At 42.4% G+C, this 15733-nt stretch overlaps 1 protein-coding gene and 1 pseudogene across 4 annotated transcripts in view; one reads left to right on the plus strand and one right to left on the minus strand.

The window, feature by feature from the left end:
• Col25a1 (collagen type XXV alpha 1 chain) overlaps positions 1-15733 on the plus strand; it is a 392736-nt gene that overhangs the window by 126464 nt on the left and 250539 nt on the right.
• LOC120101132 (U4 spliceosomal RNA) lies at positions 11703-11833 on the minus strand (annotated as a pseudogene).

A 15733-nucleotide genomic window follows, 5' to 3' on the forward strand; every position in this document is an offset into this window, starting at 1 on the left:
TCCGTTCCACTGATAAAGACTTTTTCAGACTTCACGCAGATGTGAGATCATGTGGTATTTGCTTTTCTGTGCTTGGCTTTCTGTAACACAATGATAGTTCCATCCATATTGCTATTCTCGATAGCGGAATGCTATTCTGCTGTAAATGTCCACCATATTTTACTCAGCTAGCCATTGATTGACAGTGAGATGTGTATATGTCTTTATTACTGTGGACAGTGCTTCAGCGAATATAGAGGTGCAAGGGTCTCCTGCATGTGACTTCATTCTCCTAGTACTTAGCCCAATGGCTAACCGTTTCCTTTCTCTACCGAGAACCTTCCCTACTGTTTTCTGCAGTAACGTTACCATTTTATATCCCCAGGAGCTGTTTGTTTCTCTTCATCACTTCTCTTGAGTCTTTTTACAACCTCCAGTTTTAGTAGGGCAAGGGATGGTGAAATGTCATTAACCTTCTGGTTTGCATTTCTTTGAGGCTATAGAGTGATCATTGCTGTTGACTGCTTATGTCATCTCCTAAAAAGCTATCTCTACAAGTCCATCACCCATTTTTCTATTGGGTTATTTGGGTATGTTTTTGCTATTGTGTTTTGGGGTTTCTTACATAACCTGCTATCAGCGCTTTGGTCAGATGAGTAGTTGGTCAGCCCTCTGGTCAGATGGGTAGTTGGTCAGCCCTCTGGTCAGGTGATTAGTTGGTTAGCCCTCTGGTCAGATGGGTAGTTGGTCAGCCCTCTGGTCAGATGGGTAGTTGGTTAGCCCTTTGGTCAGATGGGTAGTTGGTCAGCCCTTTGGTCAGATGGGTAGTTGGTCAGCCCTTTGGTCAGATGGGTAGTTGGTTAGCTCTTAGGTCAGATGGGTAGTTGGTTAGCCCTTTGGTCAGATGGGTAGTTGGTTAGCTCTTAGGTCAGATGGGTAGTTGGTTAGCCCTTTGGTCAGGTGGGTAGTTGGTTAGCCCTTTGGTCAAGTGGGTAGTTGGTTAGCCCTTTGGTCAGGTGGGTAGTTGGTCAGTCCTTTGGTCAGGTGGGTAGTTGGCAAACATGTGGTCCCATTGTGGAATTTGTCTCTGTGCTTGACAAATATTTTTATTATTTTTATTTTTTTATTTTTTTATTATTTTTATTTTTATTTTTATTGTTTAGAACCTTTCAAATTGTATGTAATTGTGTTTGTATACTTTGAGTTTTGTTTTCTGGGTTTCTCTAGAGTCTTCCCCAGGCAGTTTATGCCCAGTCAGCATCCTGAAGCATCCCCTCTAGGTTTTCTTCTAGTATGTTGTTTAATGATATCACACCTTAGGTAAGTGTTTTATCTGTTCTGAGAAGATTTTTGTGAACCAAGAAATAGGAGCCTTGTGATATTCATGTGTACAGATTTTCCCAGCATAACTATGGAAACATTGATCATTCTTAGCTATTTCTTTTTTTTTTTTTTTCCCGGAGCTGGGGACTGAACCCAGGGCCTTGCGCTTGCTAGTCAAGTGCTCTGCCACTGATCTAAATCCCCAACCCCGATCATTCTTTATTCATGTTCTTAGCATGACTGTTGAGTCAGCTGGCCACAGGCATGTTGGCATTCTGTTCTCTTCAAACATTCTCTATTTCCATGATGTTTGATGGCAATGACATTTTATCCATTTTGAAATTATGAAATATAATTCAGTGTGCTTTGTTCTTTTTTGTTCAAGGCACCCATGGATATTTGACAATTTTTGTGGCCACTTAAACATTTTAGAAGTTTTTAGTAGTTCATTGATGAATATCATTGGTATTTGGATAGGGATCACATGGATCTGAAGATTGTTTTGGCTATTTTGGGCTTTGCATCGATATCAATTCTTCTAATCCATGAACATGGAATGTCTCTCTAGCTTTGTATTGTCTACAATTTCTTTAAAAAATTTTTATCATAAGGTAATGGATCTAGATATATTTAATCTGATTAACCATAGCATGGTGCATGCATGTAATAAAATCTGTACAGATTAACTTTATCAGTATTTTCAAGTTCCATGATTTTAATCTAACAGTTTAAAATGAAAGGAAAACCGGTTGTGCTGGCATACACCCTTTATCCTGGGACTTGATGATCAAAGGCAGGCAGATCTCTATGAGTTTGAGGCCAATTTGGTCTACATAGCAAGATCCTGGCCAGCCAGGCTACCTGCTGAGTCTCTGTTATAAAAATAAGATAAAACACCAGGTGGTCCTGCCACACACCTTCAGTCTCTGCACAAGGAAGCTAGAAGCAGACAGATCTCTGTGATTTTGAGGCCAGCCTGGTCTACAGAGATAGTACACACAGAAACCCTGTCTCTAAACAAACAAATAAAAGATAAAATAAGATAAAAATTAAAGTAAGAGGTCATTAAGATGGTTGGTTGTTGATATGTGATTTGTTGAATTTGAAGTGTGAGGTGTAAGTTTGCATGGTATGTTGAGATTTAGGAGTATGATGTTATGAGGTCACTATACTACTTGAATATATTAGACACTTTCAGATTGGTCCTGCATTCTTTTTTGTCAATTTCACGGTTTCTAAAATTGCAAATAGAAGCCAAAACCATCTTTAGATTCGGTGCAGTCTCTATCTGAACACCAACAATATTCATCAACGAGCTACTGAAAACTTCTAAAATGTGTAAGCAGCCACAAAAATTGACAAATATTCATGGATATCTTGGGCAAGAAAGAAAAAAGTACATCGAATCACACTTCATAGTTTGATTTCTCTTCATATTTGACTTTTTCTTGCTTAAACCCCTTCCAATTTGTCCTTCCATTAGGCTAATATATTAATAATAATAGGCTAATAACACAGTACTATAAAGCAATGACAGAAGCAACATGCTCTTAGTGCACACTTGAACGTGTGAGCTAGGCCTGGGTCATTTTGACTGACACTGAACAAAACTGCACTCAAGGTGTCAATCATGGCTGCAGGATACAGTGTGTGTGTGTGTGGGGGGGGTATCTGCCGACGAGCTCACTTAGATTGTATCAGAGACCACGTGGGCCTATCTGAAGGTCTGCTAGTGCTGTGTCAGTTTTGGTTCCCCAGAGCGAGATCTGTGGATGAGTGAGAGCACCCCAGACAGAATCATAAATCTTGGACCTTACATCTTGTTACTATCCTTACAAAGTACTTGTTAGAAGAGAGGCAGTGGTCTTCGGCCTTCAGAGTGTAGAGGCCTGTGGAGGCTGGGTTCCTGCGGCCTTCTCAGAGGCTGCTCACTATGCATGGCTGACATCTTCTGGACCCTGTTTCCCGTCTCTCCAGTTTCATGGCCTGCCAGTCTTCCATTCATATTAGAGATGGTATACTATTTATATTTGAAATAGATCAGATTCTCAGGTTTCTAACATGTTCCTGCTATCTTTCGCCTCCAGACACAAAGTAAGATGTTTGTCTTCACCTGGCTAACCTACAGGGGTACTTTAGATTTCAGCAGGAGCAGCCCTTCTGGGGAAGCATTCTTTACTGTTCTTTCTCGGCTCCCCAGATGAGAGTAAGAACCCCTTTCTCCTTCAGTTACAGCACACAGCCCAAATGACAGACCTTAAGAATACTCTGTTTCAATGTATGCACTTTTTATGATTTACGCTTTAACATAACGTTAGGTACTTATTACATCTGGAATGAATGAATGAATGAATGAATGAATGAATGAATGAATGAATGTGTGACTACCCCAAACAGAAGGCAGGCAGCATGTCAGTTAACAATGTGGTTAATCTGGTTAATCTTGGCTGTCAACCTGAAACACCTGGGAAGAAGGAACCTCCACAGAGGAATTGCCTTTATCTTCATGGTCCTGGGAGAGATTTTCTTGACCGTTGGTTGATACAGGAGAGGCCAGTCCTACTGCACGTCCCTGGGCAGGTGGTCCCAGACAAATAAGAAAGCCCATAAGCAGTGTTCCTCCATGGTCTCTGCTTCAGTTCCTGCCTCCAGGTTCCTGACCTGAGCTCCTGTCCTGACTTCCCTTCACGATGGACTGTAAGCTGTGAGCTGAAGTCAGCCCTCTCCTCCACAAGGTGTTTTTAGTCTGTGTTCTGTCTCAGAGGCAGGAAACAAACTAAGATAGGCAGTTAGGCTGAGACTCTCAAGCGTGGGTTAGTCAGGGAGTTGTCCTCTTATTCCTGGACACATCTTCCCAGAGCGAGGTCTTTTAAGTCTGTTGGTTTAGGGCAAAGAGAAAGTCTGATTTCCGTTCTGTGTAACTTAATTTGATTTACTTACTTCTGAATACATTTAATAGAGTCGGGTCTTAAGCATGGGTTTAAGGGGGAAACGAAGGCCTGACTTCTGTTTCATGTACCTTTATTTTTTTACTCATTTGTATTTAATATATCATGCTGAGCTGCAGCTTTAAGCGAAGTCCTGTGTTTAGCAGAAGTTGGTTCAGCATGATACACTCGCTGTCAGGGCTGGTAAAGGCTTTGGTTTATTAAATTTTTGCTTTTGACTCTTCGTTTCTTCAAACCAATATGAGCAACCGCGTGCAGAAAAAAAATAGTTTATAAATTACTTCATAAAGGGCATGAAGTTGTACTTGCAATTTCTTTCTTATTTATTTTTAATGAATTATTTCAGTGTTTTCTTGAGACTGAGTTTCTCTGTGTAGCCGTGGCTGTCTTGGAACTCAGTCTTTAGACCAGGCTGACCTTGAACTCAGAGATCCAGCTGCCTCTGCCCTACCAGAGTGCTAAGATTAAAGGCATGAATCACCACACCTGACCTACTTGTACCTTCTCATGAACAGAGAATATTGATTCCATTTCCCAAAGAACTAACCCCTTCAGTAGAAAAATCCAGATGGTGATGAGCTACCCCTTCACTGGCCTGAGTCAACTAGCAGAAAAGTTATCCAGTCTAGACCCTGTCCCTCCATGTGGGAGGTTAGATTCTGAAGGTCAGGGAAAGCCTTCAGAATGGCCGTCCTTCATGTCTGAAGTGGGTGCACTTATGCCGTGATGTAGTCATCCTCCGTGAAATAAGTAAAGTGATTGAGACAAAATGATATTTCATCAGACTACTTTTATTTAGTTTGAGGTCGTGTCCTTTCAGCATGTGTCTTTTGAACCTTTTTATATTAAAAATGTTTGTGAACAGATAAAGATGCTTTGAAAATGGGGAAAGCATCTCTTTCCCAGTTTCACAATTGGTGGAGAGTTGTGGGACTGCGTTTCCTCTTTAGTTAAGGCACAGCATGCTACCTTTAGCGAGGAGATGAATGTGGCAGCAAGGCAGTAAGAAGAAATACTTCACAGCATTAAGGACTGGCTCTTCTCACCCTGGCAAGTCCCTTGGTTTCTACTGAGCCTTGTCTCCTGTCTCGAAACTCAGCAGCCATGCTCAAAACAGGTTGTATCTGACTATTCCTTCCTTTCATCTTTGACTACCATGTCCTCTGTGAAGTTCATCCTCCTTAGAGGATGTCATAATAACTCCTCCTTTCTCTCTACCACCTTCTCCCTGCCTTCCCTCCACAGCTGGGCCATTCTCCTCAGCCATCCTCTAGTTTCTTTCTCCAGCTCCGTGAAAATCACGTTTTGATACTATTTCATCTTTGTCTACCACAGACTCTGTTTCCTGCATTTTATAAGCGATCTGTATTCCGACAACTTCAGATTTCTAGCTTACATCTTTTATTCTCACTCATTTGATTCTCCCTCCCGCCTCTCTGTCTTCTTCTGTCCTTCACTTCCTTCTTTCCCCCTCCTCTCTCCCTCCCTCTTTCCCTCTCCCTCTTCCCTTTTCTCCCTTCCTCAGCTCTCTTAAGACAGGACCTCACTAAGTAGCCCTGGTTACTTGCTGTGTGAATGAGTCCGTCCTTGAACTTGTGGCAGTTCTCCTGCCCCTGCCTTACGAGTGGCGGGCGTCTTAGGTGTGTCACACACTTGGCTTACTTCAGATTTTTGTACCCAGTTTTCGTTCTGTTACTCCCACTCCACCAGCGCTTCTTCTCCTCTGCCACCTTCTCCCCATCACTTGGTTCTGCCCGAGATCCTGTCTTTCCCATGATTGATTCATTTCTTGTCACCAAGTCCAGGTGATTGTACTTTCTAAGTATGGGGTTCTTATCCTTACTCCCAACCCCAGGCAGCCAACGGCTGTGACATGCTTACAAGCATCATTGTAGGAGTGTTAGGGAATCTATCTGGAGAAAAGGGTGTGTGTTCCCTAAGGCAGACTCCTCAGAGGGAAGGTGGGGTTATGCATAGTCTAGAACAGGTCTCTGTGTGGTTCTAATGGACTCCAGAAGGGAGCATTTCTGTTGTAAACATCGTATAAGTCAGTTGTTTCCACCCTTGGTGTATACTGCTTCCTGTAGGCCTGTAGTGTTTTTCTCTGTCACTACTGGGACACCCTCTGGCCTTCAGTCCTTCTATCTTCAGATCATTATCTAATATAAAAACCTACTGTTTTTTATATTAAACTCTTAAGCGCACCTCATTACCCGTCAGAAAAATCAAAGCATTTCTACAATCTGGCCCCTTCCCCTTCTCCGGTTCTCTGCCCTTCATTTACTCTGTAGCCATGTGGGATTTGTCATGTCTGAGCACCCCTTGCTTCCCTCTCTTCATGCTTTCCCATGTCTTATGTCTTCCTTGTTTCCTTTTCACCTGGCTTACCTTTGTTTATTATTGTATACCCAGCCCCTATACCATGACCCCAACCCCGACCCCAGGAAGCATTCCATATGTTCATGGACAATTCTGTGAAAACCTCATTCACTCTTTCTACTGGGTTTTACTACTGTAACATTTTCTTCTCTAGTTTTCCTAAGTGAGGATAACTTTGAGGTTGAGGAGCATATCCTGTTGTCTTTGCTCCACTCGTTGAAGGTTTCAGTCAGAAAAACCGAGCCAGTAAAAATATATCCAGCCATTCACAAAAGTATTTATTGAGGGACTAAAGAGATAGCTCCGGGGTGGTTGCTCTTCCAGAGGACCCAGCATCTACATGGTGGCTTAAAATCATCTGGAACTCTTGTTTCAAAGGATCAGAGATACCCTCTTTGGGTCTCCATGGGTACCAGGCTTGCACATGGTGCAAATACATATGTACAGTCAAAACAACCCATCCATATAAAAAAATTTAAAATAGCATTTATTGAGTGCATGCTGAGCATCTGATTTATCATGTACATGATGTTACATCAATAACTTTTTAAAGGTGTTTCTTGTGTCTACAGATATTCTGTTCTATTGCTATAGAAGGGCTAGCATTAGGAAAAAAGCGGCAAGTGCTGTGGAGAGACTTCGAGACAAAGAGACCCTTTATTTTCAGTGGGGTTATGAACAGGTGAAGCAATATGGAAATCAGTGTGGCTGCTGCCGCCGCCGCCGCCGCCGCCGCCGCTGCTGCTGCTGCTGCTTCTGCTGCTTCTGCTGCTTCTGCTGCTTCTGCTGCTTCTGCTGCTTCTCTTCTTCTTCTTCTTCTTCTTCTTCTTCTTCTTCTTCTTCTTCTTCTTCTTCTTCTTCTTCTTCTTCTCCTCCTCCTCCTCCTCCTCCTCCTCCTCCTCTTCCTCCTCCTCCTCTTCTTCCTCCTCCTCCTCTTCCTCCTCCTCCTCTTCCTCCTCCTCCTCCTCCTCCTCCTCTTCTTCCTCCTCCTCCTCTTCCTCCTCCTCCTCCTCCTTCTCCTCCTCCTCCTCCTCCTCTTCCTCCTCCTCCTCCTCCTCCTCCTCCTCTTCTTCCTCCTCCTCCTCTTCCTCCTCCTCCTCCTCCTTCTCCTCCTCCTCCTCCTCCTCTTCCTCCTCCTCCTCCTCCTCCTCCTCCTCCTCCTCCTCCTCCTCCTCCTCCTCCTGTTTGTATTCAAACAACCACAACTTTGTGGACCAAACAGACCCATAAAGGAAGCCAATAATACTCTTTAGACAAGAGCAGGCCAAGCTGAATAGCAACAGCCTCTGCCCACCAGGCATGGGTGTGGGCTTAGGTATTTTCAAAACCTACTTTTATAAGAGTTCTTAAACACTTTAACCTCCTTTGTAGCCCACGACCCACCAGAGGTAGTGGGGAAAACGGTTATTAGGACACAGGGGAAGTGGACCTATATAGAAATAATTCTTAGGGGGTGACGCCAATCTTCATTGTCAGGATATCAGTTGTCCAGTCCACTAGCAAAGCACCACACATGAATCAGCAGCTTCAGTCTGGTCCACTCGGCAGACACCGCACAGGAATCAGCTGGTGCAGTCCAGTGGTGGCAGCTTATTAGTAACTTAGAGTTAGCAAGTGGCCTAGCTTTGGTGCTCTGGGCATATGAGAAGGGCATCTCTGTCCTACCACAAAGATGCTTCCACAGCAATGTTCACTGCTGCTCTACTCCTGAGAGCGAGCAAATGGAATCAGTTGAAGGGGAATCGACTCCCATCAACTGATGAATGGATAATGAAAATCCGGTCCATATGCACAGTGGAATTTTATTCAGCTGTAAGGAGTAATGGAATTATAGGATTTGCAGGAAAATGGATGGTTCTGGAAAGTGTCAAGCGAGGTAATTCGGACCGTGAGGGGCAAATCCTTGTGTTCCCTCTCATGTGTAGATCCGTAGGTCGTCCTTTACACATAGGCGATATGGGTGTAGCTGTTGGTTATTAACTACAAATGGGGAGAGGAGGGAAAAGGAAGTTTTGAAAGTGAGGGAGCAGTGAGTTCTCCTGACTTGAAAGCAGGAAGGAGGTTAGAGATAAAGGAGAGAGGGAAGGAAGGAGAAAGGGTGTGAAAGGGAGACGCTGTGGGGGATGGGCAGGTAACTCCGTTGAAAACCTGCTACACCAGTCTGTGGAGCTGAGGCTGATCACCAGAAACCATGGGAAAAAGCTGAGCTTGTGCTTATAAGGATAGTGCCAGCGACACAGAGACAGGGCGCTGGGACTCGCTGGCCAGTCCAACCTAATGGGTGAGCCACAGGTCCGCTAATCAAGGTGGAAAGCTCCTGTGGAACAACCTGAGACACAACACAGTCACACAGGTGTACACATTCACACACACATACATATGCACACACACATTCACTCACACACATATGTACACACCCAGAGACGCATGCATTCACATGTATACATATGTACATACAGGGATATGTACACACAGAGAGACACATTCACACACCCATGTGGACGCACAGACGCAGAGAAGCACATACATAAGTTCACACACAGACACACAGAGAAACACGTATACATAGACACATACACACTTACACATATATGGAGACACGTGCACACAGACACATGTATGGAGGCATCGGCTTCTCTCATCTCTTTTCAGCTTTGAGCTTTAATGTAGTCCCCATGGCTCCCTGCCCAATGCAGGTGTTACTGCCCAAGTACCAAGGCCCCCTGGCACCAAGCTGTTGCTGGGCTTTTTCATTGTTGCCTTTCTGTGCTGTTGTTGGTTTCCAGCCTTACGTGCTTGTCTAAAATGTATTATTTTAAAATCATCTTTAATTTTCAGCGTGTCTATTATTTCCTCAACTGAGTTTTCAGTGTTTTAAGTGTATTTTGAATATCTTTTCTGTGACCTTTAGCACTCATTAGGGAGCTGTCTGTAATTATGCAAATGAACACTAGCAGAAACCTTAATGAGACCTGAATCCTTCTGTTGATTCGGTTCACTCTTCCTCCCCATCAGCATGGTCTGTCTTATTCTCCATGGTCTAGAGGGATTTTATTAATGTGCGCCTGTTCTATGGAATGACAGGTAATAAATAATTAATAGTCTTTTGCGACAAAGAATTTTTCATGTTACTTTCCCTCAGAACTTCCAAATGCTTTGATTCTGAACCAGAGTTGCTCTTGCAAATTGGAAGGACAATAGGCAGACCTTTTCCCAGCGGCTTTTAGACTTGACCAGCATCTACAATCTCCTGGGGTTTGATTGCTTCATATGCTAATACAGCAGGAAAGACAAGAGGTGGCTTACTGACAGAGCTCTAACAAGAAGGTATTAGCAAAAGCAGGCCTGAGAAGGCCTGGGATAGACCACAAGGCCAAGCCACTGGGCCTGGGCTTTGGAGTAATCATAGCTCATAACCAATGTTGTTGTGTATTTTGCCTATAGTAATCATAACTGATCCTTTCTGAAAGCTTTTGTGGTATCTCACAGGGTTCTTTTTGTTGTTTTTGTTTTATTTTGTTTTATAGAAAACTACAGAACATATAAATTTGAGTACCATAAGTAGGATTTGAATGAGAAATTACAGAAAGAAGTAATTACTTGAAAAAATGAGGCAGAACTAACTTAGGTAAAGAAAAATATATACACTGTGTTTTCTGGACTCCTGAGCCTGGCTGTACATCAGAGTTAGGGGGAAGAGTTTTTGTGAACTGCTCCACCTAAGGCCGCTTCAGTTATGTTACAGTGGAGTCTGTTGTAAGGTCACCATGGAAATTCCCAGCATCCTCTGCTCTGCCTCACAATATTGTCCTAGCACAGCATGCTCTTACCAAGGCTTCCACATTCTGAAAGTAGCACAGGCTCCATGCTGAGAACCAGGGGGAGCTCAGACACCAGTATCTCTAATTCTCTCATTCCAGGATGGGTTAACAGTCAGGGATCCCCCATGCCAGCATTGGGGGGTTTCTTCCTAATGTTAACTCTGTGCCTGGTGCCTAGTGCCAAGTTACCATCCTCCTACCTTGGTATGCCCATCAAGATGGCAGCCTAGCCATGGCTGGGTCCCTTAACATGCCCTCAGCTCACAAGCTAGGGTGGATGGTTCCAAGGAGGGCTAACCTCATAACCACCGGGATTCAAGTCTTTCTTAGTTACCGAGAAGCCAAACTCCATTTGGAGTAGAGCTAATTGATCTTTGGGGTGGGGGCTTGAGGGAGGGGAGTAGATAAAAAATTTGAAGGAGTAAGGACTAGTTGCTAAAATAAAATAGAGCGTTTGTTAGGGTTCCAGAGGAAGCGCACCAGGGAACAATTCTGCCATTTCTCATCACTTTTTGACAATTTTGATTCTATTTCAGGTTCTTTATACAAGATTTAAAAATAACTCCAGAGAACGACATGTGAACTGCGTGTTCTGCCTTGCTTCCCTTTCATTTACCGTGTGTCGGGAACCTTTCTATTTAAGTTGGCTGTGTATACAGAAGCTGCATTCTATACCGTTCCCCACTCAGATGCCAGCTATGACCACAACTCCACCCCGTCTCTATGCTAACTGCAAACACATAGCACAGGGATACATGATGCAAGCTGGCAGGCAAGGAATAAGAGCTACTAAGTAATTTTCAGACCATTGAGACCTCACACCAGCCCCTGAGATTGGTCATAATCCCCCCCCCCCCCTTTTCTTTTACTCCTCAGACCTTCCTTTGAGCTGATTTGTCTGGGGCCAGCCAACTAACAAAACAAGAAACTGGGTCTATGTATCTCACAAAAACAAACGTCTTTCTGACTTCTGCTCCAAATGGAGGTTGCCTCCGTATATTAACTTCCCTTCCCTATGAATATCAGGAAATGTCAACAGAGGTCCCTCTTCTCAGGCGACTTCAGCTTGTGTCAAGTTAACAGGAAAATAGCCAGGACAAGGATTCAGTGACATGGCCATGACACGTTCTTGTGTTTTCACCTTAAAGAAGCACATGGTGACATTTTACTATACCTTCTTGTCTTCAGATAAGAATTTAAGATTTGAATCACAAGGTCAGCAAAAGGAAAAAACTCATTCTTTGGCTTTCTGGCTAGTAGTAGGTAAAAATGAATTAATCTGCCTGTTAACAGCTGATCTTGTTGAGAGAGAAGGTCAACTTTTAGCAATAATCGCACCTCGGATAAACCTCATTGGCTATGATACTGCCACTGTGCAAAGCTGAGAAGGTCAACTTTTATCAACCAAGAATGTTCTTCATCCTGGATTAAGAAATAGTAAAATGATAAAAAGTTTCCAAGTGTTATGTCCCTTTAGAAAAATATTACAGGACAAGCCCCTAGGAAACAATCACGAAGCCTATGAATGAGTCACTTTAGTGGAGGTTGTCCTGAGCTCAGAAGTGAATCGCCTATATTCACTTCTACTGTTTATTGTCTTATTGGTCTTCCAACTTTCAAAATAAGGCATGTGTCACCCGTGGTCTACAAGAACTGCTCTAATGCCTGGAGTTATTGTCATAGGGTAGTACACATGGATTCCAAGTACTGAAATTGATAATGGTTTGATAACGAGGTGATCTGGCAGCATCTGTCCTGTCAACAACAGCTGGTCTTTCTTAGCCAGCCACTGTGGCCATATAAGCTTTACCATTCAAGGAACTTAGAAAAATGAAGTGATTGCTTACAGTTTTAGAATCTAGAAATATTTTATATACAAAGATTTCTTGGAGTTGGCAAGGTCATGTAAGTGGTGAAGTGCTTAGACAGCAGTTTCTGAAGTCCTGATTTTGACTGACACCACTCTTTAAATGGTGGGTGTGGTGGGGGGGAGGGAGAGATAGAGACAGAGACAGACACATGCACACACACACACAGAGAGAGAGAGAGAGAGAGAGAGAGAGAGAGAGAGAGAGAGAGAGAGAGAGCAGGGAAAAATATTTCCAGCCCAGGTTCAATGAGAGACTTTGACTTAAAAGATAAGGTTGATACCTTTGAGGAACAATATGAGTTTAACCTGTGGTGTGCACATGCGTGTGTGTGTGTGTGTGTGTGTGTGTGTGTGTGTGTGTGTGTGTGTGTGTGTGTTGAAAGAAGACAGGATGTATTAACATTGCGTATTTTAATTCCAAGTGTTGAAGATGCATTCTGAGCTAATTTAGACAGACTATGAATATATACTCATTGAAAGAAATTCCATGTTCAGCATTTTGCCAGCTGTCCTTGCTACCCGGTTCTTGTGATTTGGAAGCATTGTTTCCTGAGAAGGCTTTTTCCCCTAAGTCTATGGGTAACTCTGTGTATTAAGCAGACTGTTGACGTTAATAGCAATTGCCTTGGAAAAAGGCCTCACAGTCAAGTGATACCATCTAAGGTGTTTCCCTGAGGAGTGGCAATTTGTTATTCCACCAATGCACAGTATAGGGACAGAGTTTAAACTTACATGCCTTTATGATAATTCTTAGCAAGAGACTCTCCCATATAGACACAGATTGTATTAGAAAGGGAAATGCCCCTGACTGGGGTTGTATCTTGCTTACATTCCTGTTCCCTTTGTGGTTAGATCAGAAGAGAAGTGTTGGCAATGTTCCTCTGTTGTCTTCTAAATTCTGAGAGTTGTGAGACAAGTAGGCTTAAAATACTACGGATAGTATTAAAACAGCTAAATGTATCCAGAGCTAGCCGACTAAAGCCAAAGGGGAGACACTGGATACACACGAGTGTACTATGATACTTTGCTGTTTTTTTTTTTACCCAAACAAGAAAGGCAAATGCGTGATCATTTTTGAATAGCAATAACAGTGATAAAACTGTGATTGGTTACTTAATTTGGGGCAGGAATCTTTCTTTTCCTCAAGTAAAGTAACTCAGTCAGAGAGACAGGACATGTGTATTTGCTGTGGGTACCTGCTGTAGAATGAAACTTTGTTGTAAGGTCTGAGAACTATTCATTCTCTAACAGCCATGAAAGCTCAAAAGATGGGAGAAGAAAAATAAAAAGAGCCAACATTTCAGTGTTTCCTTGCGAGCTCATGTTTTTTACATATGACATTCTTTTCTTGTTGTTCTGAGACCAAAAAAATAAAATGTTTATCATTAAGGAGAGGTTTCAGTCATCATGGAAAATTTCACAAGCTCATGTACTTCAAACTTCTCCTTCAGAGGGTGATTAGAGCTAATGGTGTCCAGCAGTCCGAGGATGCCGTCCACAGAATTGCATGGTACGACTGAACATTACATTGTAGGCATTCATTAAAACCTTGAATTTAAACAAGGGTGGAATGTAAAAACCACATGGGAGAAGGGGCTAAATAACTATCTTAGGATGCAAAATTGAAGTCAACAATTAAATAGGGAGTAAAAATGATGAATACCACCATCTCAAGCAAAGTAAAATGCTGACTTCACAAATTGTGAACTCAACGTTTGTAACATAGTAAAAAGAAGCACTGAGAGCGTGGGAGGCCTTGCATAGTTGTACTTTGTATTTCAAAGTTTCTTTTTTGTGAACGGAACTGCAGTGGAAGGTTCTTAGTGTGAAAGGGAAGGCTTGGGGGAGATGGGTTGAAATGGATGCAGGCTTTGTCCCTGGACCTGAAGTCATGGACTCAGCCGTTGGCACGTGTATGTCATAGGCTAATCAGGATCAGTAAACATGGGGGCTTTCAAAGTGGGCAAGAAGTCTTAGGGAGACTGAGGCAGTCGGTAATGGCTGTGGTACCCTGGATTATGTCCAAGGACAACAGCTGGCCTCATCAAATGCCTTAGAATTACAAACATATCGCGGTTCTTTACAGAAGCTTGGGAATAATTTCATTGCCAGTGCCAGTATCACCAAGAGGATTTGCGCTGTAATTGTGAAATGCCTTATCTCTTGATCTGGAGTCCAAATATAAACGTGTTGTGACATTCCTTTTATTGAATGGAAGTTAAAGAGAATTTCTAGTTTGATTGCATCATCTAACCTCTATTTTTGGAAAAATTTAATCATATCAACCCAATCATTTATTTATCCCTCTAACAAGCATTACTAGTGTGATCCAGGACTTATTTCCTGGTTTAATATAGATCATATTGTTTGATTTATATCACAATTAAGAGTCCTTTAAAAATATATATTTAAAGGCACGTGATACCAGATAATGGCCAATTGGAGAGGTAAAAACAGTTCTATGTGACGGAGTGACACTGAGTATATCAGCCATGCTCAGGAGTAGTTGGCCAGTACAAATCAAAATCCATGCTTTTTAGTGGCTTTTTGTTTTTATTTTTGTTCTTGCTTTTGCTTTTTGTTTTTAAGAGAAAAAAAGAACATGAAGTTGATTGGGCAGGGATGAAGGGGAGAATCTGGGAATAGTTGGGGGTGGGAAAGACCAGGATAAAAATCTACTGTATGCAATTCTCCAATAACAACTTTCCAAATGGAAAGAATACTTTAAAAAAAACAGTCATTTCTAATAAAATGATATGATCTCATTTATGAAAGTTCTATAGATTAACATTTAAAGTAAACACTTTTAGGCAGTAACTTACATATCAGCAACACTGGCGTATTTTTATAGGCGGTGGTTGGCTTTTAAGGAGGGATGACATCATTAGAATTCTCATAGACGGAAGTTGTATGTTTGAATACACTTGTGCCTTAACCCTAAAATAAGTATGTCTGGGGGAGAAATTCATAGCCCTTACAGTGAGCTTAACTGAAAATATTGATTTATCATGTGACTTCTAAGGGACTGGTATATGGTCACCAAGCTTTAGCTCTTACCAAATAAGGCACTTGCAAAGAAAGCCTGCTCGTCCACATGGCCCATGCTGGCTCTAGATCAGCTGATCTAGTTCTGTGAACGTGTGTACATTCCTGTTCACTTCTCTAAGTTCATGGGTCGCCATTGTTTCTTGTTTGCCTAGTTGACTTTGTTTTGGAGTAAAAATACTATTTGGTTTATATAAAGTTATTCACATTTGACTTTTTGGCCCTATCCTTGATACATTGGCAGCCCTAAATCTAATTCAGGTAGAGCTGTGATTGATTTCCCATACAAAGTTCTCTGGGCTTCCCTCACAGTGCCCAACTCAAAGTTATCACAGGCGGTAATTTCCATCCAGGAATGTATCCTCTTG

The sequence above is a fragment of the Rattus norvegicus genome, chromosome 2 (genome assembly GCF_021556685.1).
Source record: "Rattus norvegicus strain SHRSP/BbbUtx chromosome 2, alternate assembly SHRSP_T2T, whole genome shotgun sequence".
Lineage (NCBI taxonomy): Eukaryota > Metazoa > Chordata > Mammalia > Rodentia > Muridae > Rattus > Rattus norvegicus.